At 36.2% G+C, this 12,365-nt stretch overlaps 1 protein-coding gene across 2 annotated transcripts in view; it reads left to right on the top strand.

Moving 5' to 3' along the window:
• Xkr4 (XK related 4) overlaps positions 1–10,831 on the top strand; it is a 413,696-nt gene extending 402,865 nt beyond the window's left edge. For both annotated transcript variants that reach the window (XM_005322917.5, XM_040294052.2), the window contains exon 4: positions 2,603–10,831. The gene's annotated coding sequence lies outside the window, so the exon portion shown is untranslated. The remainder of the gene's footprint in view (positions 1–2,602) is intronic.
• The last annotated feature ends 1,534 nt before the right edge of the window (positions 10,832–12,365 follow it).

The following is a 12,365-nucleotide window of genomic DNA, read 5'->3' as shown; positions in this document are numbered from 1 at the left end:
TAGCAAATATTTAGCCTATAGTTATTGAATTACAACTCATGTGTTCTCTCCTTTTTCACTAAATGTAGCATCCCTAAAGTTCAGCAAGATGACCGAGTTGACAGCAATGATGTCATTGCACACACACACGTGTGTGTGCGCTGTTTGTACTGATTCTTTCAAAGTAGCCAATAATAAACCCAAAACTTTCTCAACAGTCTGAATGTAATGCATTAAAATATGAGTAGTCATCTATCCTCCTACATAGATTGATTCAATCAAATCTTTAGGAGCTTCTGTCAAATTAGAAGTCACTAATGTTTAAAGGAGATAGCCTCTAAAAGAAATCTAAACGTTACTTCATGACTCTTATTTTATAAGAGAGGCAACCAAGACCCAACGAGATCAGGTAATTTTTGTAATCATTATTACATACTCTACACATTTATTGATTCACTCTGTCATTCATCCAACAAGCATGACTTCTATTAGTAAGACTGACTGCCAGGCAATCCACAGAAGGAATTCTGCATTCAGTTACTTATAATACAGTTAGGAGCAGCTAAGGCAGTTTTATGACTTCAATTTTAACTCTTTTTCTCCAGCATGCTGCTACTTCTCTTTCCAATATCTATGTTTAATTCTATATTAAAACAGTGAGGAAACATAAGCTTTTCCAAGGCTATCCTGTAAACCTCACAATCATTCTCACACACAATGACAAACAGAAGGTAAGAATTTAAGTGCAAAGATAAATTAACATTAGATGGTTGCCAATAAACAGAAAAGCCATTTAATAACTTGTTTTTATGGCTCTCCAACAGTAAATGTTTTTTAATCAAAGTCACAAAGCGACAACAACAACGACATGGAAATACTCTCTTGGCACAGAGTATTTGTCTTAAAATCATCAGCTCTGAATAAACGTTGGAGATAGGCCTGAGAATTCCTTTCAAGAAAAGTCATAAAATTAGGCAGCCTCTTTAGTATTGGAAGTTTTCCAATAGATTGCTTCTTTGATTTTCAAGAAAGCAGAATTCATTAGCACATACAGTATTTCTCCAGCATACTAGTTATTTAGGAATAACAATTTTGGAGACGAATCTCAGCTGTTATTACTTGGGAGGTCATGCTAAAGTGATAACCTTCTGTACCCAGAGCACTCTGCCCATTTACATGTCAAAAGACAGGGCAGCCAGCCCCACGCCTTGGGGACATCACAGTAGCATTGTGTCCAACCCACATCACTCCTGCAGTTCTACCCGAACCAGTTGACTCCCAGAAATAGAAGGACTGTATTATTAAAGATCATGATTAAATTGAATAACTAATTTTCTTTAAAAGAAATAATTCTGGTTAGGTGATTTTTAAGACTGTTGGTCTCTATGAAGTACACAGAAAGAGAGAAGGGAGAATATTAATTTTTACAAGTCCAGAATCCTTGAGAAAATTTTTGGTGAAGCTCATTAAGCATTAACAACAACAAAAAAAAAGAGTTCACGTAGAAATGTTAATACGTCAGGCCCCTGATTTCTAGGTTCCAACCACCATTATCACATTCATTACCACGGTTATCACTGTTTTCACCACTCACAGCATGAGAGGAAGCCCGTAGTAAATGATTAAGATGTTTGCAGAGCAAAGATCATATCTAATATCAAATCAGCATCAAATTAATTAATCAAAATAATAAGCAAATATTACCAGCACAGTGCCAACACAAAATTTCCTCTTGTGCTATTATTGAAGCCTGTCACCTACTTTGTTATTAGAATTTCAGAAAATGTAAGGTTTTGTGTTTTTATTATACTTCCATCTACCAAATTAAGCAGGTTGGCCCTCTCCTTTCTCTTGTGCTTAATTTGCATTAAAATGGAATTAATCAAATTCTTACTTCAAGTGCTGAAAATAGGAACAAATGGAGATGTTGTGTTTAAACTAATCTAATTTAACTGTTGTAGTGGCATTCTGGCATGGAGTTGTATCCAATCAACACTTAAATATTTCAAATTAATTCATTTATCAGTAAGTTCTAAAACACCTCTGAGTGGGTTGAAAATAAATTTCAGTTTTCTATCATTGTAAGATATTCTTGTTTAGATTACAAACCAGCAGAACATGTCTTAATACACACCAGCATTTCAATGCATTGTGATTCTGGAAAATGAGCACTTGTATTTGAATGTGTTGGGCACTGCTATGTTCGCAGAGCAATTAAACTTTGACCTGTGGTTCTCTATGGAGCCCCCTGTGATTTCTTATTCTATTCAAATTGGGAGAAATAGAGCATGAGCCTGTAACCAAAGGAGACCTGTCAGCTAGTAAAAGAACTGTCATTTTATATCCTGCTTTCAAAGAGCTAAAATATTCAGCTTTCCTTATTAGCCTTTCTAATGCATTGTACATAAAAAGGAAGTGGATCTCCAAAGTATGTTTTAAAAGCCTGAGGTGAAACATTTCCCTTGTTCTGAATCAGAGGCATGGCACTCTGTGAAAGGATAAAAAACTCTGCTCCTTTAAGAAAGGGGGAGTGTGGAAGTGAGCCCGTGGTGCTCAGAAATAGTCTCCACTGTCCCAAAGCTGCATGTTGCTGATGCTATTGATTCCCTTCTTTTTCTTACAGAAACATCTTGGAACTTGTCAAGTTTTACTGGCGGTGATTTGCAGTTAATTAATTCAACAGACACTTTAATCTTGCAAATTCTTGACTTGTAATATTGTAATCAAGCTATTGCAAGGGAACAGTAATCAGTTAGTGAAAAAGGAGCCCTTGGTTCTGAGTCCCGTGCCATGACAGTGCCCAGGCCCGAAGAGAAAGACCTCTGTGCTGCAGAGCTATGAAATCATGCTACGTGGTTCCTCAACACTGATGCTATGAATATTCAGCCATCTCCTTTGTTTTTGCCAGTAAGCACTACTTTGAAAAACAAGTTCATGGATTCCTGGGGGCTTGTGTAGGTCAGAGAATGGGTATGGGTCACCGAAGACTTGCTTCCAATGGATTCAAATCCGTGTGTTTGGAAATGGAAAAAAAAAAAGAAAAGAAAAAGTCACTGTCATCTGTTTAATAATTAATCTGTCTGAGTAGAGTTGCTGCTTTTATTTCATTTCTTGAGACTATCATTGTCAGCATTGTAATAACTGATTTGTAAAGCCTGAGTTTATAATTCAGTTTAGAAGTCAAATCTGCATGGGTGTAACTATTGGATAATTTGATGCTTGCCTTCCTGGGTGATGACATTTCCAGTTCCAAATGGAAATCCATTTCTATGTGGAGTTGACTGCCCGGTTGCTTCTTGGATCCTGCAAAAGCTTGCTTATTAGCTTAAAAAAGATCGCCCACTGATATTCCCAATGCTTACATTTTTCACTTAGAAGTAAAAAAGGTGATCTCATAATTAAAAATAATGGTTCTTTTCCACTTCTCTTTTCTCAAAGAAAGGTCAAAATGAAGTTTCCAGAAATTAGCAGATCATACTTTCAGAGTATGTAAGAGAGTCAGGCATCCATGTGTTCTTATAGTTTTTAGTCTAAAGAATTGGTATCAGTTTTAGGAGTTAACTCCAGACAAATGAACAGAAGTCATCAGATGCATCCAATAAGTAGTCTAGAAGTAAAAAATATGAAGAGGAAGAAGCAGGGATCATTTTTCCTCTGTCTGAAAGATACTGCTCTTTCCTAAGAGAAGACATAATCATCTTGGTGGTTATGTCCAAGATATTCCCAGAGCTACTGATTTTCCCAGTTACGGACACTAATATCACAACAAGTGACTTTTCAGAACTAATTCTTTATCATAGGCAAAAAAAAAAAAAGGAATGGTAGGAAAGTGGCCTAATGCGACTGATTTCTGATTGCCAGGCTATGACAACTAGCAAGTTAAAGAAAATGTTCATCTCCTGAATCCCACAGCCAACTTACACACAAAAATATCCTTTAATGTATAATAAGTTGGTGAACTGTGGTGATCTAGGAGCAACAAACAGTGCTTTTCTGCAGGTTCATGAGAAAGAGTGATTTCAGCAGAGCTGAGTGTCAGACAGAGCATTTCTATTAATGAAGAGGCCCAAGTACAGTGATTGAAAAGAAAACCTCTCAGTGGTCCATAAAAAATACTTGCCTTTTTAGAGCAGAAATTCAGAGTAGTTACTGCCATTCTATAAAGACTTGTCCCCTTGGCAAAGTCAGGGTCTGATTAATGTGGGGAGATGGAGGATATGTTGGTAGCTTCATATGTAAGATTGACTCTCCCTTACGATGATTCTCCTTGATCACCGGTTCCCATACTGCTCTGCACACCAAGAGTGGCTGGTGGATTATAAGAAAAGACATTTTAAGGTATTGTAATTAATTCTTGCTTGTCCAATGCAAACCATAAACCTATCCGTCCTTTTAACAGCAATGAGATTCAGGGTTACCATGGCCTTACTCAACATTCCATTGTAAATATACCATGACATCACAACAGCCTCCGTATCCAAGCCCACTCGACCAGGTTTACCAGTATGAGACTCTTTTAAATGTAGTTTGGATCTTGATTCTACCAATCACCTAGTCTGTGTGTTTATTCTCAAATTGGAAAAAAAAATAATTCTTAGGAGGATGATTTTCAAAATAATGGAAGCAAAAATAAATAAATAAATAGATGGACAGTTAAGCAATTTTTCAACATACACAAAACCACTGGGCCATTGATAGCCCTAAAGCTCTGATTTTTCCTCATGACTAAGTTTCTTTTCATTTGAGGGCTTTTGATGTTTGAATTTTCCAAGTGATCGCTGAACCATCTTTACTAAACCAAAGTAGACACTACAGAGTTATTAAAAAATAAAGATTGTCCACATGAATGCAAACATCCCAATGAAAAGCGGAGAAGCAGGTCACTCAAGTGGTAAATTTGGCCTTCACGATAGCAAGCATCTGGGTACTATACAGAAGCATCCAGATGTTGGAAGCATACAGTTTTCTGTCTGGTTGTCTGGTGTTGTCTAGAAAGACAAACTGCTCAGGTGTTGTAGGTACTGGACTAGAACTTTCTTGTGCAGTAATCAATTGCTGGTGATATTCTGCTACTAAAAGTCTCTTTGTCGTACAAAGAGAAATAAACAAAGCAGAGCCAACCTTATGTGATTTTTATTTACTTTCAGCAAGTGCATGAAGGGAAGAGGTTTGGGAGGCTCTGTCCTGGGCACTGCAGACATGACTGTAGCGTGGAGCTCTATAGGAGCAACAGTTCTAGAAACTCTTTCCAGGCAAGGAAAGGAACTGTTCAGCCTTTACTACCTTCTGTAATTTTATTATTGCATTTCTGCTGTTGGTAAAATCTTCATCATTCACAGTCCACTTGACAGAATGGTTCAAGGGAAAAACAGATTCTGATTAGTTTTTATTCTTCAAATAGTAGTTTTAACCTTAAGCATATTATAGCATAAGCCCCCCAAACACTGCTTGATGCAATTATTTCATGGTGAATTTTATGGTGTCACCAGATGAAAAAGCTGTTTTTCCTAAATCGAAAAAAATACCTAACTTTTGGGGTTTGGTTTGTTGATATCATTCCAATTTCCTAATATTAATTTGTTATCATGAAAATCGGGAATATTAGTGTTTTCCTTGTGGTCATTGTTAGGATTCCTCAGAAAACAGAAAATCTTGACTTTGAAAGGAAATTTACCTTCTAGGAAAAAAAAAGGTTTGAAATGTTCATACCAACTCTTGTATTAATGATGTTTTGTTCATATTTCTTCTTTGTAATGTTAGGAAGTTGTTCTTCTGATTTGGCTCTGGGTTGGTGAACATGTCCAATCTGAAGCTTGGCAGAAAAACAGACAGGCTATTCATTCCTTCTTTCAGGTCCTGGGGATTGGACCCAGGGGCGCTCTATCACTGAGCTATATCCCCAGTCCTTTTTTGGGGGGAGGGGGGCAAGATCTCATTAAATTGCCCAAACTGTCCTTGAACTTGTGATCTTCCGGCCTCAGTCTTCTAAGTCACTAGAATTATAGGTGTATGCCACCATATACCTGCCTGAGACCAGTTTCCTTTTAAGAATGCTTAGTTGCAAAACTTGCTAGGATGCACTAACTGTGTGCAGGCACACAGAGCCCTGAAAGGTATATAGAGATCTTACAGAGATTTTCAATGACGATCTAAATGGTCTGAAGGTTCTTACATAATGTTTCCATTGTGTCAAATTCTATATGTGTCAATTAGGAGGAAATGCATGGAGTAGTTGGGCATTTGGGCACATACCAATCATCCCAGTGAATCAGGAGACAGTGAGGCTGGAGGATCAGAAGTCTGAGGACAACTTGGCGAGACCTTGTCTCAAATGAAAAACTAAAAGGGCTAGGGGTGGTCCCCTGGGCTCAATCCCCAGTATCAAAAAAAAAAAAAAAAAAAAAAAAAGAAGAAGAAGAAGAACTTCATGGGGTATTCATTGAAGCTCCCTGCTGGTCCCTCTGTCCCTCAGATGCAGAAGTTCCCCTTTCATCAAATGGATATTCTACTGAGTAGCAAGGGCCCCCAGCTATGTGGTGACATTGCCCTCTGCTAATTGTTTTGTTCCCCCACTTTGGAGGTCAGGACACGGCACGGTTGCCCTTCAGAACCAGTGGGCATGTGCACCAACCCAATCTGGTTTTCCTTTTCTTTTCTGGTATAATTTTTACTTCACTATATCCTTTCTTCTCACATTCATGTGATTGATAGGATGTTTAGCTGATTTCACAACAAAAAAGGTGACAATGAGCAATCACAAAAATAATGTTTTAGTAAGTCATCTTTGATGATGTGATCATTGGTATGAAATGTACGGTTTAGTAGAACATCAAAACCCCTGTGTTAAATATAATGACTCTTAAAAATATTCGATATAGTTCATGAAATAATACCCTTTTATGCTATGGGATAAGTTCCATTCTGGACGTAGCAATCTGAGGGGTTATGGTCCAAAAATGGTTATGGGGAAAAAAGAATTAGAAATCCACTCATGTGTGCATCCTAGTACCTGGTCCATGTGTTCAGCCTCAGAAATTCACTCAGCAGCATTTTCCCCACATCTGAAAGAAAGAGAATATTTATTTACCTACCTCATAGGGGTGTTGTGAAGATTAATGAAGAGGGTTGGTGAAGCGTTTGGGGGTTAGAAAGCACTGTCTTTCTTGCTAAAGAACAGACACATAAAGGAGAGCTGTGTACAGCAGGAAGGCTGGGCTGAGGAGCCGGTGATGGAGTCCTCTGAGGATCATAGCAGCAATAACTAACCAAGCCAAGAATACAATCATTCATCATCACTTGATATAAGTAAAAGTTTCTTTTGAAGTTCCATGTCAAATTTTTAAACAATTATCAGCATTTTATTGTGGAAAGTAACTTCTCTCATACAGACATTGAGACTCTTGGTATATATGGACCATTTTCCTGTAAGCCAAACTGGATTTTACTAAATGTTTATGCATTTTGAAATGTGGCTCCTTCTGATGCCTAAGGATTGAGTGTGCATGATCCCAAACTGCATTTTTCAGAACACGGGTGTGAGACCCAGTTGACCCCTAATGATGCTGAGTGGTCTGAAATCCACTCCTAGGGAAGAGGATTCTTTAATGATGTGCTAGAGATTAGATTCTGGGTCATTAACACTGTGTGTCTTTCTTACTTCTAAGATGACACATCTCTCCCTTTATAACCCATGGAGAAACGTATAGCTTTGTTTCTGTTTGGAACTTCTGAATTGATTCATTTTCACATCAATATACATATTTTAAATATTACAGAGAAGTGTTTACACAGGGCTTTAGCAATACAGGAATATCCATGTGCTTGCTCATGTACAGATGTGAATTCTTATAAAGGACAAAGGAGATGGTCGAAAAACAACCTCAGAGAATATCCTGTACAACTCCCCCAAAGAAATGTGTTTTCTCTTAAATGATTAACCTGATTAGAACTAATGCTTAAAAAACATGATTTGCAATTATAAATATCTGCATTTTTTGAGTTATGGAGGCAAAATTATGAAGTAGGAACACACCCATAAAATAGTATCTAACAATGCAGATAATGTTTTCATGATGTCACTTCATGAAGCAAAGTTCTGGATAAATATTAACATTGTAGCCTTTTTAAATTATTAGATTCCTTTGAAAAATGTTTGCATGTTGTGAAAAATATGGAATCAGGCTTTAGAAAGTTTATCCCAAATAGAGAGTTTTAAATCACGTTGTGCTTGGAGCTGACATAACACTCACATTCAATATAATCTTTTCTGATTCTAAAATATGGCTGCCAATGGTACATCAAAGTCCTAAAATTTCAAATTGATTAGACATTTCTAATGCATGGGATTAAGCTTTCCAAAGCATAATTAACCTAGGCAATTTTCTAATTCATTTTGAAAAATTTGTACTGCCACACCAAACTTTAGATAAGTATTGTTTTGAAAGACCAGTAATATGAGTATTGTGATTCAAAAATATAATTTGAACATTGCTGGCTCCCCACCCCCAGTTCCTAGTGTCAATATTTTTCTAACTCAAAATGCATCAGAATATCCTTTTTTTTTTGATAGAAAGGAAATGTCTGTTTCTTTTTATTTGGTTTTGTACAAGAAAACTAAAGTTGACTATTTGGACTAGATTCAGGGGCCTGGAGTAGAGAAAAGGCAGTTTTGCAGGTGGGTTAGATGAGAGGAAAGCAGTGGGGACAATTTGTCCCAGGTAGACTTTATCATAAAAGTACAAAATAGGATCTAACTATGCTTAGAGCTGGACAGGTCTTTGAAATGATAGAGTCTAGATTCTTCATCAAACATAAAAACAAGTGCTGACAACATGTTATTTAGGTATAAGTGATACATCTAATTACTGAGGGAGAAAACTTGAATCTTTTTAAGGACCACATGGAACTTTCTAGTGCTCTCCCTGAAAATTTGAGACTCTTAGAAAAACTAGTTTTTAGCAAAGATATATGTAATTACACTGCTGTCGTCAACTAGCCATTCTATAAACATCACACCTGTGATGTTTTGTAAAGCTATCTTTCAACTTTTCTGACTACTTCTGGTTAACATTCTTTTCTATAAACGGGTTATTAAAAAATAATAAAAAACACCTGCAAATTCTCTTTCACTCAAAAGAAATGTCTCCTTTTTTATTTATAGCTAACCATGTCACAGGCCCAATATTATCACAGAACTCCTTTCATATTTACATGATCTAGGATAAATGGGTGAATCTTTTGGTCAATTGTAGGTCCCACCTGAAATCTTCATTTGGAAAAGAGGCATTTTGAAAAGGGATCACAGTTATCCTGAGGTGAGAACTTCACCTCTACTAAATAATGTCTGCTTTTCTTCTCGGTAGCCAGACAGCTCAGTAGCTTCCAGAATGATAAAGGGAAGGGTATGCAAATATGTTTTTCCATTCTCAGAAGGAAGAGAGCAACCAATGAGCCAGAAGTTTTTTCCCTCCTTCAAACCACTGAATTTAGGGTTTAAGACAAAAATTGCTAAAGTGAAAATGAAATCATTCTTCCTATTAAATCTTTCCTCAGTTTTTACTAATTTACTTTCACAGTTAGAATTGGAGTTTCCAGTGATAACAATTAACACCATTTCATTTGATGGCTTGAATGCAGAAATGGTGGAAGTATGAGATGACTGTGTATTAAAAGCTCATCTGTACTCACATCCATTCTGGATGCAGGTATGGAAACAAATACTACTACTGTTCCTATTCTGGTTTAACTACTAATCCAATGGAAAAAACAAACATTTTGCTCACCATTAAACCATTGCATAATATAAAACCTGCTTCCCAATGGCAAGGATTTGTTTGGTACGGACATTTGCTCTTCATCCTCCAGTTTCTTTTAAGTAAAATAAGTTTCACATCTAACTACCTCAGCTACTGTTGTTTTACTTAAAAACATGAAATCATGCACTTTGTAATTGACAAAGTCTTTTCATTTAAAATTTCAAAAGGATACTTGGTGCAAAGCAATTTTCACAAATTTGTATATGACGTAAACAACCCAACCTCAGGAGGTTGTAGTTCATTTTACTTGTTTCTATTCGGAGTAAAATCTTCATTTCCACTCAACACCAAGAGAGGCTGCTCTGTATTTGCTTAATTTGCCTTAAACATTTTGTGCTCCTTTCTCCGTTCAATTTTTGTTTTTTGTCGTTGTTATTGTTGTTGTTGTCCTCGTCGTCGTCATCATTTTGAATCTATCTCTGAAAAAAAAAATGTAACAGGTGGCAGGTGAACAGCAAGCCGATGAGAATGGACCACTGATTTCTCAGTTCCCTTTTGTCCACTTGTCTGCATGACATTCTGATTGTGCAAAATTGCCATTCCTGTGCTTCTCTCTTCATTACAGAAATACAGTGTGTGTGTGTGTGTGTGTGTGTGTGTGTGTGTGTGTGTGTAGGGAATGGTGAAGAAACTTCCCCTAGAGCGAGCACAGTGCCTGGACCCAAAGGAAAACCTTGGAGGTTCCTTGTGCTTTTTACTTTGTAAACATTGTACAAATGTATTTGGAATTTTATTTGAAAAGATGAACTAAACAAGTTATGAATTTGTTTTCCTTCCTGTAAATATATATATTCCCAATTCCATGTATCTGAACATTCCTTTAGCATTGGGCTCATAAGCGTGTCTTTATCTGCTGGAGGCCACTGTCCCCAGGCAGTGACCCCAAGTGCTCTAGTTCAAAGCACAGTGCGTGGAGTATGTGATGTACTACAGTACCATAGTTATTTTGGTCTGTTAAGTAAGTTGCAATTTGTGATGAAACGAAGTGGAAAGTAGTACTTCATAAAAAAAAATAATAAATTTCCTTGGTTATCTGATTTTTCTTGTAAAACTTTAAAAAAGAAAAAAAGAAAAAAACTTGAAATTTTATATATTTGGATTTTGTAGATTTTTTTTTATTTTATTGCAACACAAGGTACCAAAATCATTAAATAAAGTACACTGTGGTCATTTTAACAGAAGTCTGAGTTTCTGATTATTTTAAGTCCAGGAAGAGGGCAGAGCACATTTCATATAAGATGAGAAGTTAAGAGAAGATCACAGGCAGAGATATTATTACCAAGATCAGGAGCATGTTTGCTACAAATAAAAGAACTGTGCTTTCAAAAAAAAAAAGACCTTGGCATCAAATCAGAAAATAAGCAAAGCAGAATTGCGACAAATTTGAAACACATTTAGAATTATATCTGTTTTGTTTTGTTTTTTCTGTTTTGTGATGGGATTTCACTGTTTCCTCAACTTAGAGGTGTACTCAGGATCCTCCTGCTTCAGACTCCAGAGTAGCTGGGATTACAAGCATGCGCCACCACACCCAGCTTTACTTTTTAAAATAGGTTTTATTTACTTATTTTATTTCAGAGAAGTGCTATAGAATTTTTTAGAAGCACTATAAAAGCAAAGAGATGTCTAAGATCACAAAGAAGTTTAAAACTGCAAATAAATTGTTTCAACATAAATTAAAAGAACAATTATCCATGAACAAAAGTACTTTTAAAAACATCTAAGTGCCTTTTTTATTTCTAAAAATTAGTCTTATGCTTTCTGTAATTTTTGTCTTCAAATAGGTTTTTTTGGTTTTAAAGAAATTTTCTGTAAGTTGATAAGAGCTCTCATTGTTTACAAAGTCCTCCTTTGCAAAACATTAAAAGAAATATGTCACATAAAAGCTGATAAATATGTTGAAATTGCTGTGGCTAACAACTAGAAATAGATAAAGAATTGGAAGCAACCAAGAGATGAAAACTTTTTACAAGAATTTTTAGGGTAATGGACTAGGGTTTTTTGTTTTTGTTTTTTTGTTTTTTGGGTATTTTTTTTTTCCTAATCACTTGAAACCCATCATTTTGATGAATTCTTTCAAGACATTTTTGTAAGCATTACATATTTTTAATCTGTTAATTTAAGAAACATTTTAAAAATCACAACCATGTGCCATGCCTTATATCAGGGGTATAAATATGAATAAAACATATTTTCTTCTTACAGAATACAAGCTAGTAGAGGAAGGAGGCCAAATTCACAAATTCTACCACTTGGTGCTAAAAGGGAATGTAGAGAAGCCACTTGTTTCTATTATGGGAACAGCTACCACAGTCTTCAAGGGGTCAGGGGTGTGGAAGGAGTCATATCACAGGAAGAGCCTGGATCCCTGAGTCAGTGAATGGAGCTGAGTCAGTATTATTACAATTTGAAAACAACGTTCATATTTAAGAAAATTTTTTAAAGGAATACACACCAAAATCCTGAATTAGAAAATTTAATGTAGTAAAGAATGCCGAATGTCTTCTCTGATATAAGGGAGGTGACTCAAAATGGGATAGGGAGGAAGAGCATGAGAAGAAGACTACCACT

This window comes from Ictidomys tridecemlineatus, chromosome 7 (genome assembly GCF_052094955.1).
Source record: "Ictidomys tridecemlineatus isolate mIctTri1 chromosome 7, mIctTri1.hap1, whole genome shotgun sequence".
Taxonomy (NCBI): domain Eukaryota; kingdom Metazoa; phylum Chordata; class Mammalia; order Rodentia; family Sciuridae; genus Ictidomys; species Ictidomys tridecemlineatus.
Note: the sequence above shows the minus strand (reverse complement) of the source record. Positions and strands in the feature narration are given on the sequence as shown.